The sequence below is a fragment of the Stegodyphus dumicola genome, chromosome X1 (assembly GCF_044657685.1).
Source record: "Stegodyphus dumicola isolate Sdum_Otavi_A_Nest chromosome X1, ASM4465768v1".
NCBI classification, from domain to species: domain Eukaryota; kingdom Metazoa; phylum Arthropoda; class Arachnida; order Araneae; family Eresidae; genus Stegodyphus; species Stegodyphus dumicola.
The window spans coordinates 77,523,775-77,539,099 of NC_140780.1; the positions used below are offsets into that span (position 1 = coordinate 77,523,775).

The window sequence follows — 15,325 nt, forward strand, 5'->3', positions numbered from 1 at the left end:
TTAGCTAAAGCACAGTTTCTCAAAGTAAGCGCTATCACTGTGCAGGGCATCTTATGTTAATTAATCGATTATTATTATTTCAGTCTTTACTATAACTTCTCATTTTCGTATTCCTCACCTGAATGCAACTTAGTTATGAGTATATAAGTTGTGGCTTTAGGGTTTGAAACACAGAGTATTTTTGGCATCGCTGCGCTCTACGGGTTAGTTCTTACCAGCTCTAACAGGTGTAATTATTCGGCTTCGCAGTCTCTCGCTTCGACAATTAAAATCTTCGCGCCGGCAAAGTTATTGAGCAAGCTTCTAATTGAGTATTTAATTGTGCAATCTTTGACTAATGTTCAAAATTTAATTTAAATTTTACTGTTTAGTATGTTTTCATAGTATAGCAAATTCGTAGCAACAATGAGCTTTTAAAATAATCTTATTTGATTAAAAATAGTATAGAATATAATGTGTTTTCAGATCTACCTCCTGTATTTTGTATATTCTACTTTATGCAACGCATGCAGTAATATGTATATGCTACTTTATGCAACAGAATCACATTAAAGCGGGTGAAAATCGCAAAAATAGACGTCGAGCAGACAGTGAGCCTGACGAAGAGAATGGTCAAACAATTCGAGGATTATGAATACTGCGGTCGAGAAGAAAAATCTTTTCGTATGCAAAATTCCAATGCGCTGGGGAAAATAAAAGCATCGAGCAAGTGTTTATTAGTGAGCATTGCAGAATTCGCAGGTGTTAAACTACACTCGAAAACTACATGTCAGATTACATGTACGAAAAATATGTTGATATGCAACTGTTTTACAGCCGAGCAGGTGGCAATGGACGCCTAGCGCAGAAAATGTACCAAGAGCAATGTCTGAGGAGGCGTTCTCCGCACCATACTATACCTTCATGAACACCAATTAGCGGCTGCGAGAGACGAGATCCTTCCAAATCACAAGGCAGAATGCAAAACAAAAACGCAGTGTGCATACACCTGAAATAGAAAACAGAGTATTACAACGGTTTGCCGTTTCCCTGTCGACCAGTACGCGATCGGTTGCAGCTGAACTGGGTATTCGTCATAAAATGGTGTGGAAGGCTCTGCGTGCAGGAAACATGCAACTCTTCCAAGTGCAGATGGTTTAACTCGTAGGCGATGCTGACTGTTTCCTTCGGCTAGAGTTCGTGTGCCGAATGCTTGATGCTACACAAAATGATTTCACAGTTTCCCCGTCACTGTTTCAATCTCAGATAAAGCCTACTTTACGAGAGAAGGCGTGGTTAATCTGCACAATAAGCACATGCATTCTTCCGAAAACTCCCACAGCACTATCTTATCGAAAGTGCAGTACAGGTTCTGTATTAATATCTGGGCAGGGATTCTCGGAGATCATTTGTTGGGTTTGCATCTTTGGCCCGAACGCCTTAATGGCGCAAATTGTCTTGGTTTCCTACAGCACGTCCTCCCGGATTTAATGCAGAGAATACCGGCCACTATGGTCCAAAACATGTGGTTCATGCATAATGGAGCATGAGCGCATTTTGCGATTGCGGTGCGTAACCACTCCGATGCTACTCGTATATATCCCGTGAAGTAGACTCGATGCGGCGGACCTGTTGCTTGGCCTCCATGCTCCTTCACATTATCTTGTATTTCCTCTTCTCGGACCATATGAAATTGGTTGTATATCACAACCCTGTAGATGCACTGGAGGATATGACAGAATGGTCAGCAGGCATCGCCAGCACATCGGGTATTTTGAAAGTGTCCGGCTATTCTTTATCTGTCAGTGTCGGATGTACAAGGAACTTTCGTGGCCGAAATTTCGAAGAATTCCCACAAAACTCTCTCGTCGTCTCCTTTCTGACGTTAAACTGTGATCCATTTTAATTTTGTTTTACGTGAAATAAACATTTTTCTACTTATTATTGGCCTCTTTTGTTCTATTCAAAGACACGCCCTTCATAACTATTTTAACCATTTTTCTCTCACTAAACGTAGTTTGCGACCCCATGTTCTATGGCAATTTTTCATCTCTCTGATGCCTACCCCTCTGAATTCGTCAGCCGAATTAGGAACACCCTGTACATAGAGATTCGTTGTTTATAGCAAGAGCTAGACCACATACGGAGCCATCAAAGCAAGTCCTGGCCTGTATATGTACAGTAATATCCAGCACGGGCAAATAAGAGCAATACTTTTCTAGTTCAAGAATTATTTTCCATTGCAGTAACTGTAAATAAATGAAATGTCTTTAATCATAAAAATGTGCTTTCGAAATAAAAAAATAAATAAAAATGTGCAATGAAGGTTAATAATTAGTTCGATGCAGTTTAAATGCAATAAATACGCATCCATGTATTTAATTTACAATTAGCCAGCACCTATGGATCACATTCAAAACGATATTTAGTGCAAGATTATGAGGCGCTGAACAAACGCAAAACAAACTTTCAAAAAATCATAAGAAAAGTAAAATTAATAACAAGCATAGTTATTTCAGAATGAAAAGGTATATTTAAACAATATAAATGCGAAGTAGAGAAAATAAATATCAGGAAAAATAGAACTCTTGATTTCCCATCGCTTTCTTCTTCTTTATAGTAATATGAAAAGAAAAATATTAATCAATTTCGGAATGTGAAAAATAAAATTATCATATCAGTCCAAAGTTATGGTAACGAGGAATTTATGTAAAGGTTTTGGAGACTATTCAACTCATTCGAATAAGTTTGTATATTTTTTAAAAAATTTTTCTATCGTGCCAACGCATTTTTCAAAAACAATGTTGTATATTTACCTTCTTGAAATTCTTATATTCCTAACTAAAACTCCTTTGCTAAATGAACTTCCCCTATTTTAGTCTCGTTAGAAGATTATATATTTACTTTCCTTTAGTCTTAGTTCATACGAATATATTTAAGAGATGTAGGTATTTTGTTGATTGATAAATAATTTGATGGATTTGGATTGAATGGCAGCCCATTCGAGATCAAGTGAAACTAATAGCTAATTCCAGATTCGATTCCTAGGTAATCTGAATGGGACTTCTAAAGTTCTTCCCATGTGTAGCATGGATATGAGAGATTCTCCTAGCAAATCCTCCAGAGCTTCCTTTCTAAGGACTTGGTTTGGGGTCGATCCCAGGTTCTCCACGAAAGCATTCCTCCTGTTAGACATAGAGCCATCTTTTTATTGCCATATTCCAATAAACGAACCTTTCTAAAGATAAAGGACCTTATGAGCTTTGTTCATTCAATTAGCGAACTAACCAATCTGATAGAATGATTGAATGTAATAAAAATGATGAAAAGCAGGAGATCAAAAACTCCAGTTCTCTCTTTTTAACTATACGGAAGCATATGTATATTTTATAGTTATAGATTAATTTACTTGGTAGTTAATGCACTATCGAGCGAAAAAATAGAAATCTCTTTTTTCGAGTTCCGAGAGTTTGCAGAGACACGAGGGAACACAATGACATAATATTAGATGATTCTTATTTTTTCGGTTAACAATACTTGTCCATACAAATGTCTTATCGGTAAGAAAAACGATTTTCCAAACTTCGCCATTCCCATGTTGTTTTGTAGTCTCATTAGAAAGATCACTAGATTCACTGATTAATAACTGGTTAGAAAAAAGTATTATTCCGAATTGCACACGAAATTCGAGATTTCATTCTAGAAGGAGATTATAATTTCCAAATACTAGTTCAGTACTTCCAAAATTTTAGTTTATGCTTAAAATTGCCTAATGCAATCATGACTCGAAAGTAGCATTATTCTAATAGTCACAAATATTATTTTCATAACTAGATACCGCGCATTTGGAGACAATTTTGGTTCGAGCTCTACTTAAATACATTTTTTAAGTTCTGAAAGGTTTTCATTTCAACAAGTCTCTTGTCCTTTGCTTTAATATAAGATCTTCTGAAAATTTATCTCATCTAGAAAATATTATATCGTGATATATGCCTTCAGTAATATATTTCGTGGAAAATTATACTACACATTATGCCACTTAGAACTGTAGTCTTACAAGAAATGCATACCTAAAATTTTGGAATAAAATCAGTCTCTCACAATACATTAACTTTCTCTTTTAAACGAAGCAGTTATTAAGCCTGACATCAAGAATACCTATCATGAATCTTCTTTTAATAATTTACTTAATTCGACTGTTGTGTTTTGCTTCGGGAATTTTAGAAGGTAATACCTTTGTTTCTTATCGTAAAATATTGATCTAAAAAGTTAAGGTTCATGTTAAAGACCAGTTCTGTTTCAAATTATAGTTGAAACAACTGATGCAGACTGTAAATATTTCTTAAAATGTTTTCTTAAGGTAAAAACTACCCAATTAAAGTGATAATCCCTGTCGGTACATAAGCGTCTCTAATGTTAATGAAAATATAAAATGAAATTATTCTTGCGTGTATAATTTTATTAGAACTTATGAAACTACTGAACGCGGGTAGTTTGCCTAGTTTAATTATTAGTTTGCCTAGTAATAAGGGATTAGCTTACACAAGAATTTCTCAACTTTTAGTTTGAACGCCACCGAGTTTTCTTAAAGTGTTTTACGAAGTCATTCTTCTTAGGCAGACATTTCTTGGATTCTTTGCCATGCTCAAGTGATCAACCAGCTTAACTTGTAGAGACATTAGGTTATTTCGAAGCAAGAGACATGAAAAATGCGCAGTGCCCTCGCCGGGACTCAGACCTCTCGAATACGCGCCAAGCGTGCTGACCATTAAACCACGAAGGCGGGAGAAATAACCTTATAAATTATCTTTAAAAGTTCAGTATAGGAAAGTTAAAATTACGTAATCTGTTTTTTAAGTAAGGTCCGCTTTTTAAAAAATAACAACAATATTTTGTTTAAAAAAAACCTTTATTTTAGGACTGTACATACTTTTGCCTATTTTTCTACATAATTGCTTAGTTTATTAATTCACGTCATACCTTAAATCTAAGTTTTGAAAACCTTTTCAAAGAAGTCTTCCACCTACTCGGACAGCCAAGAGTTCACGGCCGCTTTCACTTCTTCGTTGTCACTGAAGCGCTTCCCGCCAAGATGATGTTTGAGGTATCGGAAAAGGTGGAAATCGCTGGGAGCAAGGTCCGGGCTGTATGCTGCATAGCTCAAAACTTCCCAGCCAAAACGTCCGATTAAATCCCGAGTCTTTGGAGAAGTGGGAGGCCATGCGTTGTCGTGGAGGAGCAAAATTTCTTTTGACAGCATGCCGCGCCGTTTGTTTTGCAATGCTCTTCGGAGCTTCTGTAGAGTTGTGCAGTAGGCACCTGAGTTGATCGTCGTTCCTTGTGGCATAAAGTCCACCAGCAAAACACTACGCCGGTGCCAGAACACTGTTGCGATAATCTTGTGCTTTGACAGCGTTTGTTTGGCTTTGACCTTGACAGGAGAGGATGTGTGTCGCCATTCCATCGACTGTTGCTTGGATTCAGGAGTGATATGGGATGCCCATGTAAACGATTCTCCAGTAACGATTTGACTCAACCTGTCATTCCCTTCTTCCTCGTAAAGATTCAAAAAGTCCAATGAACTGGCAAACCTCTTCTCTTTGTGTTCCGCTGTGAGGAGTCTCGGTACGTACCGAGAACACAATTTCTTAAAGTTTCGGTTTTTCAGTCACAATTTTGTATACCACCGACCGAGAAACGTGGGGAAATTCCAACGAAAGAGTGGTTATCGTGAATCTCCTGTTCTCATGGATTTTTGTTTCAACTGCATGCAGCAAATCATCAGTGATTACAGAAGGCCGGCCTGAGCGTTCTTCGTCATGGACGTTTGTACGCCCATCTTCAAACTCTATGATCCATTTTCGGACTTTACTATCACTCATTGCTTCAGTGCCATGAACTTCTGTTATCTGGCGGTGAATGTCTGCAGCTGACATGTTTCTCGCAGTCAAAAAACGGATAACAGACCGTATCTCACACGTGGCGGGCGATTCAATCACCTTAAACATTTTAAAGAAGCATAGCGAAGCTTACACGACGGGTAGAGCTGCAACTGGCGCGAGTTTGTTCGCAAAAGATGCTAGTCAGTGGCGCAGCGACTCGTTGTGGCGTACGCGCGAACTAGGGAACTGTAGGCGCCAACGGGCCTTACTTAAAAAACAACTCTCGTACAGTAAACTTTTTCTCTTAATATAATAATAATATTACTACTACTACTAATAATAATTAATTAAATGAATAAAACATGTGTTTAAAAAAGTTCTTTAAACAGTATTTCAGTTTGATTGGAACATGTAAAGTTGTTATTTAGCAATTTCTATTTATATACATTATTTTTGTCTTAATGGCCGACTTTGCTATGAACATTTTTATTTAAATAGCAATTATAGAATTAACTTTCGTTACAAAATTTTGAAACATGTCTTCTTAAATTTTATTTGTTTGTAAGGGAATATTCTTTTGTAAAATAATAATCTTGAAGTTTTCTACTAATGCAGTGTACTGATGAGTATTTAATTTACAATACTATCAGATGTATATTTAATATCCATATTCTTAAATTTATGTATTTCTCTTTCGCCAGAGACATAAAAAGTCTTAAAAATGGATCAAAGCTTCCAGATGTTTCCTATAGGTAATGAACTCTTACTGAATGTTAGCAATATAGTAAAAAATAAGCATAACAGTACAAGGACCTTGATGTAGTGATTTTTAAGAAGAAGCAAAAACTAAATATGAAACAGAGAGGCATTGCATGTTAATAACATATTGTAAAGCAACAATTATTATTTTCAGCATGATTATAAGATAGTTAGAAAATTTATTTTTTGCAAAATAGATGTACTTTGTTCATAGCTTCTTGGATAAATTTTACCCCAGTTAAAAGTACTGTCTGTACGGTCTAAAATGTCTATACGGTCCTCATCGTTTCCATAGTGCGCATAAAAAACCGCTTTACACATTTATAAAGTTTTGGAAGTCTAGTTGAAGCTCGATATAATCTTTTGTTTATTTTGTCTTCTGTGTTTTCTTTTTTCGTACGCCTTTTATACTTTTCAAATCCACCAAACTAATGTAAATGATTGGAAACTTACTGCAATCTGCAATGAGGTGACATTTGAAAATAACACTAATAACTCGAAGGCTGACTTAAAGCTCACTTGTAAAGGGTTACTGCATTACTGTGTTACAAGATTTATACCCCAAAGAAACGTTCACTCAAAACATTACCATGTATATGGACTCAGTTCTTTTTTCTAACATCCAAGGGGAAATTGAGGCGTCGGAAACGTGATTTAGAAACCATTAATGCAGCAAAACTGAAGTTCGCGAATGATGGAAGTGGGATTTATAGAGAATTTCTCTCAAGAAAAGAAGCAGCGAACAATAGCATGAAAAAAATTATATGTACGGATAGAATGAAGCTTTACCGTTCTTGTAAAATTTAAAATTTATTCTATTTCTAAGAAGTTTCCTTTTAGATGCAGTCTTTAGTTATAATGTTGATAAACTTGATTACTAGTTAAAAGTGCATGGTTTAAAATTTCCAATATACACGTAAAATACACAGTAGTTTAGAGGAATGGACAGAGATCAGTTACTTTTGCAAAAGAAGAATATTTTTCGGAATCATTCGACCATTTAAAGACAAGATATTTTATGCGGAGGGGAAAAATATGTTATTTCTCTATATTTGTGCTATTTGCCAAGTTTTATAAAAGAAAATCCACAACGAAAAACTCTTTATGTATACTGTTAATTACTGGAATATAAATGAAATCATTGTTAAAAAATTAGATAAAATATTTCGTTTTCTGATATTTTTATTTGGTGGAATCTCTCTTCTTTGAATAGACTTCGTTGATTTGCATCGTCGAAATACCCAAGAAAAACGAATGTATACATGAAGTTGAGATCCACATTTATTGCAGAAATTCATAAAAGCATATATCAGAAATTCATAAAAGTATAGTACGAAAATATGTAGAGACGTTTAGGGTTTTCGAAACAGGAAGTGTGAAAAATGTTCAATACCCTCGCCGGGATTTGAACTGCGGACCTGTCAATGTTAGCCAGACGTGATTTCCAATTACACTACGAAGGCACGCGAAAAGCTTGAGAGAAAAACCTTACAAATTACAAGACCAATAAAATTTCCAAAATGAAATTTATGTACTTTGGCAGAATAATTAAATCTATGAACGTCAGAATAAACAGAATAATTTGATAAAATAAGATTCTACTTTACTACTGAATTACAGTAAAATGCTGAAACGAATAAATCACACGAAAAAGAATTTTCTTAAGGAACAGGTAATCTTCATAATTCTGAAATAAAAATCTTCCTTCAAATTTCCTTTTACTAGCAGTCATTCGAAGTGAGATTAAATAAATTTACTGTAATTGTATGATACGAAAATTGGGGATAGAATAGTTTCTACAATGTTATCATTCTGTTGTCTTTGGCAACAAATCATTTATCCGTTGCTGATGAAGGCAGGCTGATAATAGTATCCTAGCCTGGCTGCTTGTACCCTCGTTCATAACGCCATGATATTAGTCCTATGTCTTATTTTACTTGGAATGTCCTTTATAGCTATTCTATACTGAATATAAAATGTGATTCGCTTAAGCGTAGACAATCTTCGGGGAAGGATAAATTACTCAAACACAATTTGGAATTACATAACAATGTAAGGGTGGAAATGCAATCTTTGTGTGCTAATGGGTAGACAACAAAACTGAAGAAATGAAAGAGAGAGTGATGTTAATAACAATATTCCAAACAGCAAATCGTTACTCTTGAATGTTCAGAAATCACAAAACATTTGTGAAGTTCCAGCCACCAGGTACAATTCAACCGTGACACCAGTGCAGCACAGAATCACTCACGTTTTGGAATGTACTAGTAGTCTCACGGATTATCGCGCTAGTTATGCTAATCCGTGCGACAAATTCCTTTTTGCTGGACACGGGTGTTTCGTACAAGGCATTACAGATAGAAGAGAAACAAATCTGGCTAGGGCAGATCAGGTGAATGAGCAGGCCAATGAATAGGACCCCGACGACCAATGCATGTTTGGCCAAATGTTGAATTACAAGTACTCTGAACGGAAAGAATAAAATGGAGTGGAGCATTAACATCATATCATTGCGCTGCGTCTGCTGGAGGCTTTGCTCATTTAACAAGCTAGGCAAGATTTTCTCCAAGAAAATCTCATAAGATACCGTCCAGACTAACAGGTATGAGAAACGGGCCTATTACGTGGTCACCAACAATGCACGCCCAAACGTTGACGGAAAATCGGTGTTATGCTGCTCGTGCTTTAGTAATTCTGGGGTTGTCCACTGCCCATACACGTGTGTTATGTGCGTTGTAGCAGGTTTTTCTGGTTGATTATGCCTCGTCGGTCAACAGGATAGCAGCCGGAAAAGGGAGCTCCGTCGCACAGTTTTGCTTGAACCATTTAGCAAATTCCACTCGCGGGTCGTTATCAGCAGGAAGAAGTGGCTCTACCCGCTGCACATAGTATGGATACAAGTTATTTGAGTGGATGATTCTCCCGAATATCGTTTTCGAAGATGCGAGGTTTGTAATGATTGCTCTTGATTGACATTTGGATTACTCTCTGCATAATGGAACGCCATGTCTTCTTCTTCTGGTATTTGTGTTGCTCGTTTCTGCTTCCTTTGACTTGTTTCGAAAGATCCCGCATCACACAATCTTTGATGCAGCCGTGTAAACATCTGGTGATTTGGAATTCGCCTATTCGGGTACTGCTCACTGTATAGGGATAGGCGGACAACGGCTCGTCCATTACATTCGGCCGCTGTATTTGCTAGGTGCATATCTGCTAACTCTGAATTACTGAAACCTTCCATCCTACTTCCTCTGCGGTTGATTGTCGAATGCCGAATTTCGCGGAGTTTTTACCTGTTCCACAGCAACGTCTTCGAGTGCGCTACGAATGCGTTTCCACTCCTACCTTGCTATATATTTCCGTATCATTTTTTATTAAAATATCCTCCTCTGAAGTTTGTACACGCTTAACCGAATCACCCTGTTTATTCAAGCATCTATTAATTTATGGTTTAATATACTACTCAGATATTACGAGAAATCAGCAGCATCACTTAAGGTTATTGTTTTAAATCGGTATGAACTTATCAGAAGAAAATTAATAGAAAAGTAACTGGTCTTTTTAAATTTCCGTTCTTCGTCATACATTATAGATTGGTTGTTGCGAAATTGTTGGAAGAATGTTTGGAAACATCTAGAGAATAGTGACATTTAACTTTGATAAGGAAACGGAAAATGTTACTCTAGATTTTATTCTCAGTTCATGAAAATATATTTTTAAATAATACATGTTTTGAATGAGTTACTTTGTTAGAATTTATTTACTAAAAGTATAAGGTATTTCTCCCGCCTTCCTAGCGTGACTTTGTGGTGTAGTGGTCAGCACACTGAGCCGGTATTTCAGAGGACCGTAGTTCGATTCCCGGAGAAGACGATCGGTAATTTTTCATCTTGCCTGCCTTAAAAAAATCCTAATGTCTCTACAGTGGCGCCCGAACTAAAAAGGTGGTGAATGATGATTTCTCCCCACCCAGGATTTGGCGATTGGGTCCCCTAAAAACCCCAGTCGCCCTTTAAAAGGAAGAGTATATAAGGTATTTCTCCCTCCTTCTTATCGTGCCTTCGTGGTGTAGTGGTCAGCACACTGAGCCGGTATTTCAGAGGTCAGTGGTTCGATTCCTGGCGAAGGCGATTGCTAATTTTTCATCTCTTCGGCTTCCAAAAAAATTTTAATGTCTCTAGAAAAGTTGTTTTAAAAAATCTAGTTGTATAGACTATGTTGCATTGCCTTTATTAGCTACTAAATGATATAAAAAAATCCATCAACCCTAGCTGTACCCAGCTTGACGTAGCTGTCAGTATCTTAGTGTTAGCATAGCATAAATACTCTGCTGAAAAATTCAAAATAGACCTGAAATAAATAAAAAAAAAGGTAGATATAATACATTAAATCTGTATAACTAAGCATAGTCTTACCCAAGATGTCAGTTGAAACACGCCAAAAGAATAACAAATATTAAAGTTATTTAACGCAATTCAACATTTAATCAGAGACCTAAATAATGTGTAAAAATAAGGGAAAATAATATCATTAATGCATTTTAAATTATTTTTCCCAGTATTTCTTTTGATGTTTCTGAGAAGCGGAATAAAACCATAGTAGCAAATTTATTTCATCATATCGAATAATTTTATTGATGATGCATTTAATTTTGATGTATTCTTGGAAGATTCCATGATTCTCATAAGTCGAAAAGAAAAACAAATTCACCTGAAAACTTCAAGAGAAAATGCCCTTTATTCTTAGTAAAATTTATGCTTTTATATAAATATATAAATTTAACTGTGGTATTCTTTTTAAAGCCTAAATAATCTTAACACCGCAGTTTTAAAGCTCATCTCCAACATGATTAATTAAACTTTTCCGAAAGGTTATGTAAAGCATAAGAAAGCATCAAATCGATCTACAGTTTTTTAGGGAAAGATTTCGAGATGAGCTTAAATTTCATATGAAGATAGCCTTTTTATGCACATGTGAATAAATGGAAAACTGTTGTTCAGAAATGCCATAATTTCCCACTAGCCTAATTAGGTGCGATATATTATTAAATTTTTTTCATAGCTTTTTCGATCAAAGAGCCGAATAATTTGATTAAAGGGTGTAGCTTAACGAATAATTGGATATATAACAAAAACATATTCGTTAAGGAATGCACAACCAAAAAAGTTAAGACAAATCACCTTATAAGAATTAAGTTAATGGTATGTCTGGGATATAACATGATTCGTGTTGAGCTTATAAAAAATAAAGAGGATCAAAGGACTGTTCCTAAGAATATATTCATTCTGAGCTACAGTAGTTATTCTCCTCCGTTTCCAAACAAATCCTTGTATAAAATTCTTGTACCTTATATAATCCTTGTATTCTTTTTAGAAAAAACTATTCACATAATTACATATATTTTTCGATGAAGTGTAAAATATATTTTACATTAAAAATAAACTGAAATATGTTTCTAAATTATGTTTATTTTGTTTAAGAAGTAAAAAGGTTTTACAGAACGTATTTTTAGGAAACTCGTTATTACGATGCTATTTTTGCAAAATTCTCATTATCTTAGTATTTTATGGTTTGCACATTTTAAAGGAAAAGAAATAATATATTCTAAGCGAAATTTCAAGGATTATCAAACCAATTTTGTTTTGTTTATTGATATCTGTTTATGTTTTCGTATGGAAACGTTTTCTAATTTTTTTCACATTTATCAAAAAACTATTTTTTTTTACTTACTGTTTTTTGAAAATATCTTAATATTTGAGCTTCTTAAAGCCTCGGTGCCAAAGACTATATATTTATTAAAGTAAAATTTGTAAAGCACTGCAATAACAATAGTTATTTTTCTTATGAGAAAAAGAAACAGCTTATATTTTAATTTACTTAAATAATGATTGGTTTTAAATGATTTACTGATAATGATTGTTTTAACGCATCAGTTTAGGACGAAGAGGAACCGAAAATTTTCTGCTTCGTTTTGGAATAAAGAAGGATGTGCATCATATTTTGAAATTCTTTTCTTATAATATCAAATTTTATTTCAATACATAGAGAACTTTGCTGTTTCTGTCCTTTAAGTAGCTCCATGACATTGAAAGTATTCCATCAACTGTTGAATCGTTTCAAAATACAGATGGCAGACTGTTTGACCCGATCTTAATCACTGAAGAAATTGAGAGGTATAATTATAAAATAGAATTTTAAATTTTCAGTACACATTCTATCATTATGGAGAATTCGTATATAGGAAAAACTGGAAATATTAGAGCTCTAATGCTTTAGAATAAAAGCAGGTAAAATATGTAAATAAATCTTTTGCATTAGTGCTCCTTTATATTCCGTCTGGTAGTTTACGTTAAAATCCTGTATTTTAAAATTTTAAGTAACATGTCAAATGAGTGCATTTTCTTCAGAATAAGGCGATAAGTTAACCTTCATTTTGACAAAGAAATATATAATCATTTACCAAGATTAAATTAGTTAAGTTTCGTAAACTTCTTTACATAGTTAGTGATACAGTTCTGCTTAGATATTTCATAATGCTATTTTACACAAAAATTGTGAAATATATCTGTTTTATGGAAACAAATAAAATCACGTTTTTTAAGTCAATGTAAGCAATTGTTCTGAAATGGCGTAACGTAACATAGCTCCAGTTAACATTTTGCTGCTATGACAAAATCGACCTTAACCAGAGTCCGGCTTAACCAAAACTGTGAGACAATCAACACTGAATCAGTGAACTCAAGTAATCATTACTAGCTTTTAAAAAGAAACTGCTTTATAGTTTGGATAGTGAAAACTAATTATTTTAGAATACTGTAAGTAAAATGTAAGTAAAGATGAGATGTATACCTTGGAGATGACATTCAGGTATTGCTCATCAAACAGTGACACCAAATAAATGATCGTAAGTTTTGGAGGAAACAACATTCAGACCGAGATTGTATAGTTTTGAAAATGTAGTTTTTTTTAATAGGTATTTAAGAAACAATGATTTGTGAAGGCGAAGAATCTGAATTTAAAATTTCAGTAATATTTGAACTTAGACTTAAGTTGTTTTTTAAGTATGTCTCAAGCTAAGTAAGTCTCAAGGAATTTGTATTAATCACCGGAAAAAGGCACTGCGGTTTTAAATTGAAAGCAACAGACAAAATCTAAACTTTACATATATGAATGAATGAAGCATAATTCGCACAAAATGGTCTTGAGTATAATTATATCTGCCTCTATCTACCAAAAATAGAACTACTGGATTATCACCAAAGTATGTTAATTCTAAATGCCCTCCCTTTTAATTCAAATAAGGAAGGTTTAGCATGATGAAAAGCAAAAGTTTCATAAGATTTATTGCTAATCATGCATTTTCATCTGTGCACTCAGTTGTAACTGACTCACATTTCTCTGTTTCATGAGCATAACAAAAATTGATTTGGTTTTGGTTTGGTTTATTTAATTACGGCAAAGCACACTAGGGCTATCTGCCTAAGGGGAGGGATGCCTTCGTGGAGGACGTTCTAAGGGAAACTGGCTCGTATACACGTTATACATAACAAAAATTGAATACGTACAGGCTTCAACTTATGAACTTAGCAGATCCTTTATATTTATTTACTTACTTCTGCAGTTTTTCACAATTTTCCTCGGTTAACTTTTCGATTTTAAAATCCGAATAATATTCTTTAGACTCTATTTATAAACTCGAATTCTTTAATATGTATAAGAGCAAAATAATATTTGCTTATAATAAATTAAAATAATATTATTACATAGGAAAACATAAAAATATCACTATGAAGCAGAAAATTTTAATACTCTAGAATTTTATATAAAGCCTCTAGAAAAAATGACAGGTACACTGCTGATTTTAGTCTCTGCTATTAAAATTTTTCCAGATTTTTTTTATTTGTTTTAAAATACAATCTCTCTTTTTAAAGAAGATTTAAGTGAGTTTTCATTTTGGTTCATTTTGGTTTGGTTTTCATTTTGGTCATAATGAATTTTACATTCATGTAACAAAACATTCACTGTTTTGTTACATGAATGTAACAAACGCGGATATAACTTTTAAGTGAATGTTTTGCAAAACATTTAGTTAAAAGTTTTCATAAAAAATGTATCCTTAAATTTTTTGTATTTAAACATAAACTTTATGTATTTAAACATAAATTAGCATGCGTATATTTATTCTATTTATTTATTACAATTACCTGCAACAATAAAGCATTTCTATTTTTTATAACATCTATTTTAATTCAGTGAAGATGCAGAATTCGAGAAAAATTATTCTGATTGCATTTGAACACTGGATAAATATATTTCTAATGCTTTCAAAGAATCTTATTTAAGAATTTTGACTAAATGTTGTTTATACATTTATGTATGAGAATATATCATATCATGTTATTTCAATATTAACGAAAATGCGTGTAAAATATTAACTGAGAGTATCTTTTTTAAACCTTAAAAGATATTTATCCCGCCTTCTTAACGTGCCTTCATGGTGTAATGGTCAGCACACTCGGCGCGTATAAGAGAGGTTTGAGTCCCGGAGAAGACACTGATCAATTTTCACATCTCCTGTGCTTCGAAATAACCCAAAATCGCTACAGCCGTCTTTGTTTTATTAAGAGGACATTTTAATCTGAAAAGATTAAAAAAAAAACTAACAAATAAACTATCTAAACTCTGTGATCTGTTATTTTCAAATA

The 15,325-nt window shown here is 34.1% G+C and overlaps 1 protein-coding gene across 1 annotated transcript in view; it reads right to left on the bottom strand.

The window, feature by feature from the left end:
- The window catches only part of LOC118181834 (uncharacterized), a 332,796-nt gene that overhangs the window by 44,871 nt on the left and 272,600 nt on the right, over positions 1 to 15,325 (bottom strand). The gene's annotated exons all lie outside the window — the stretch shown is intronic.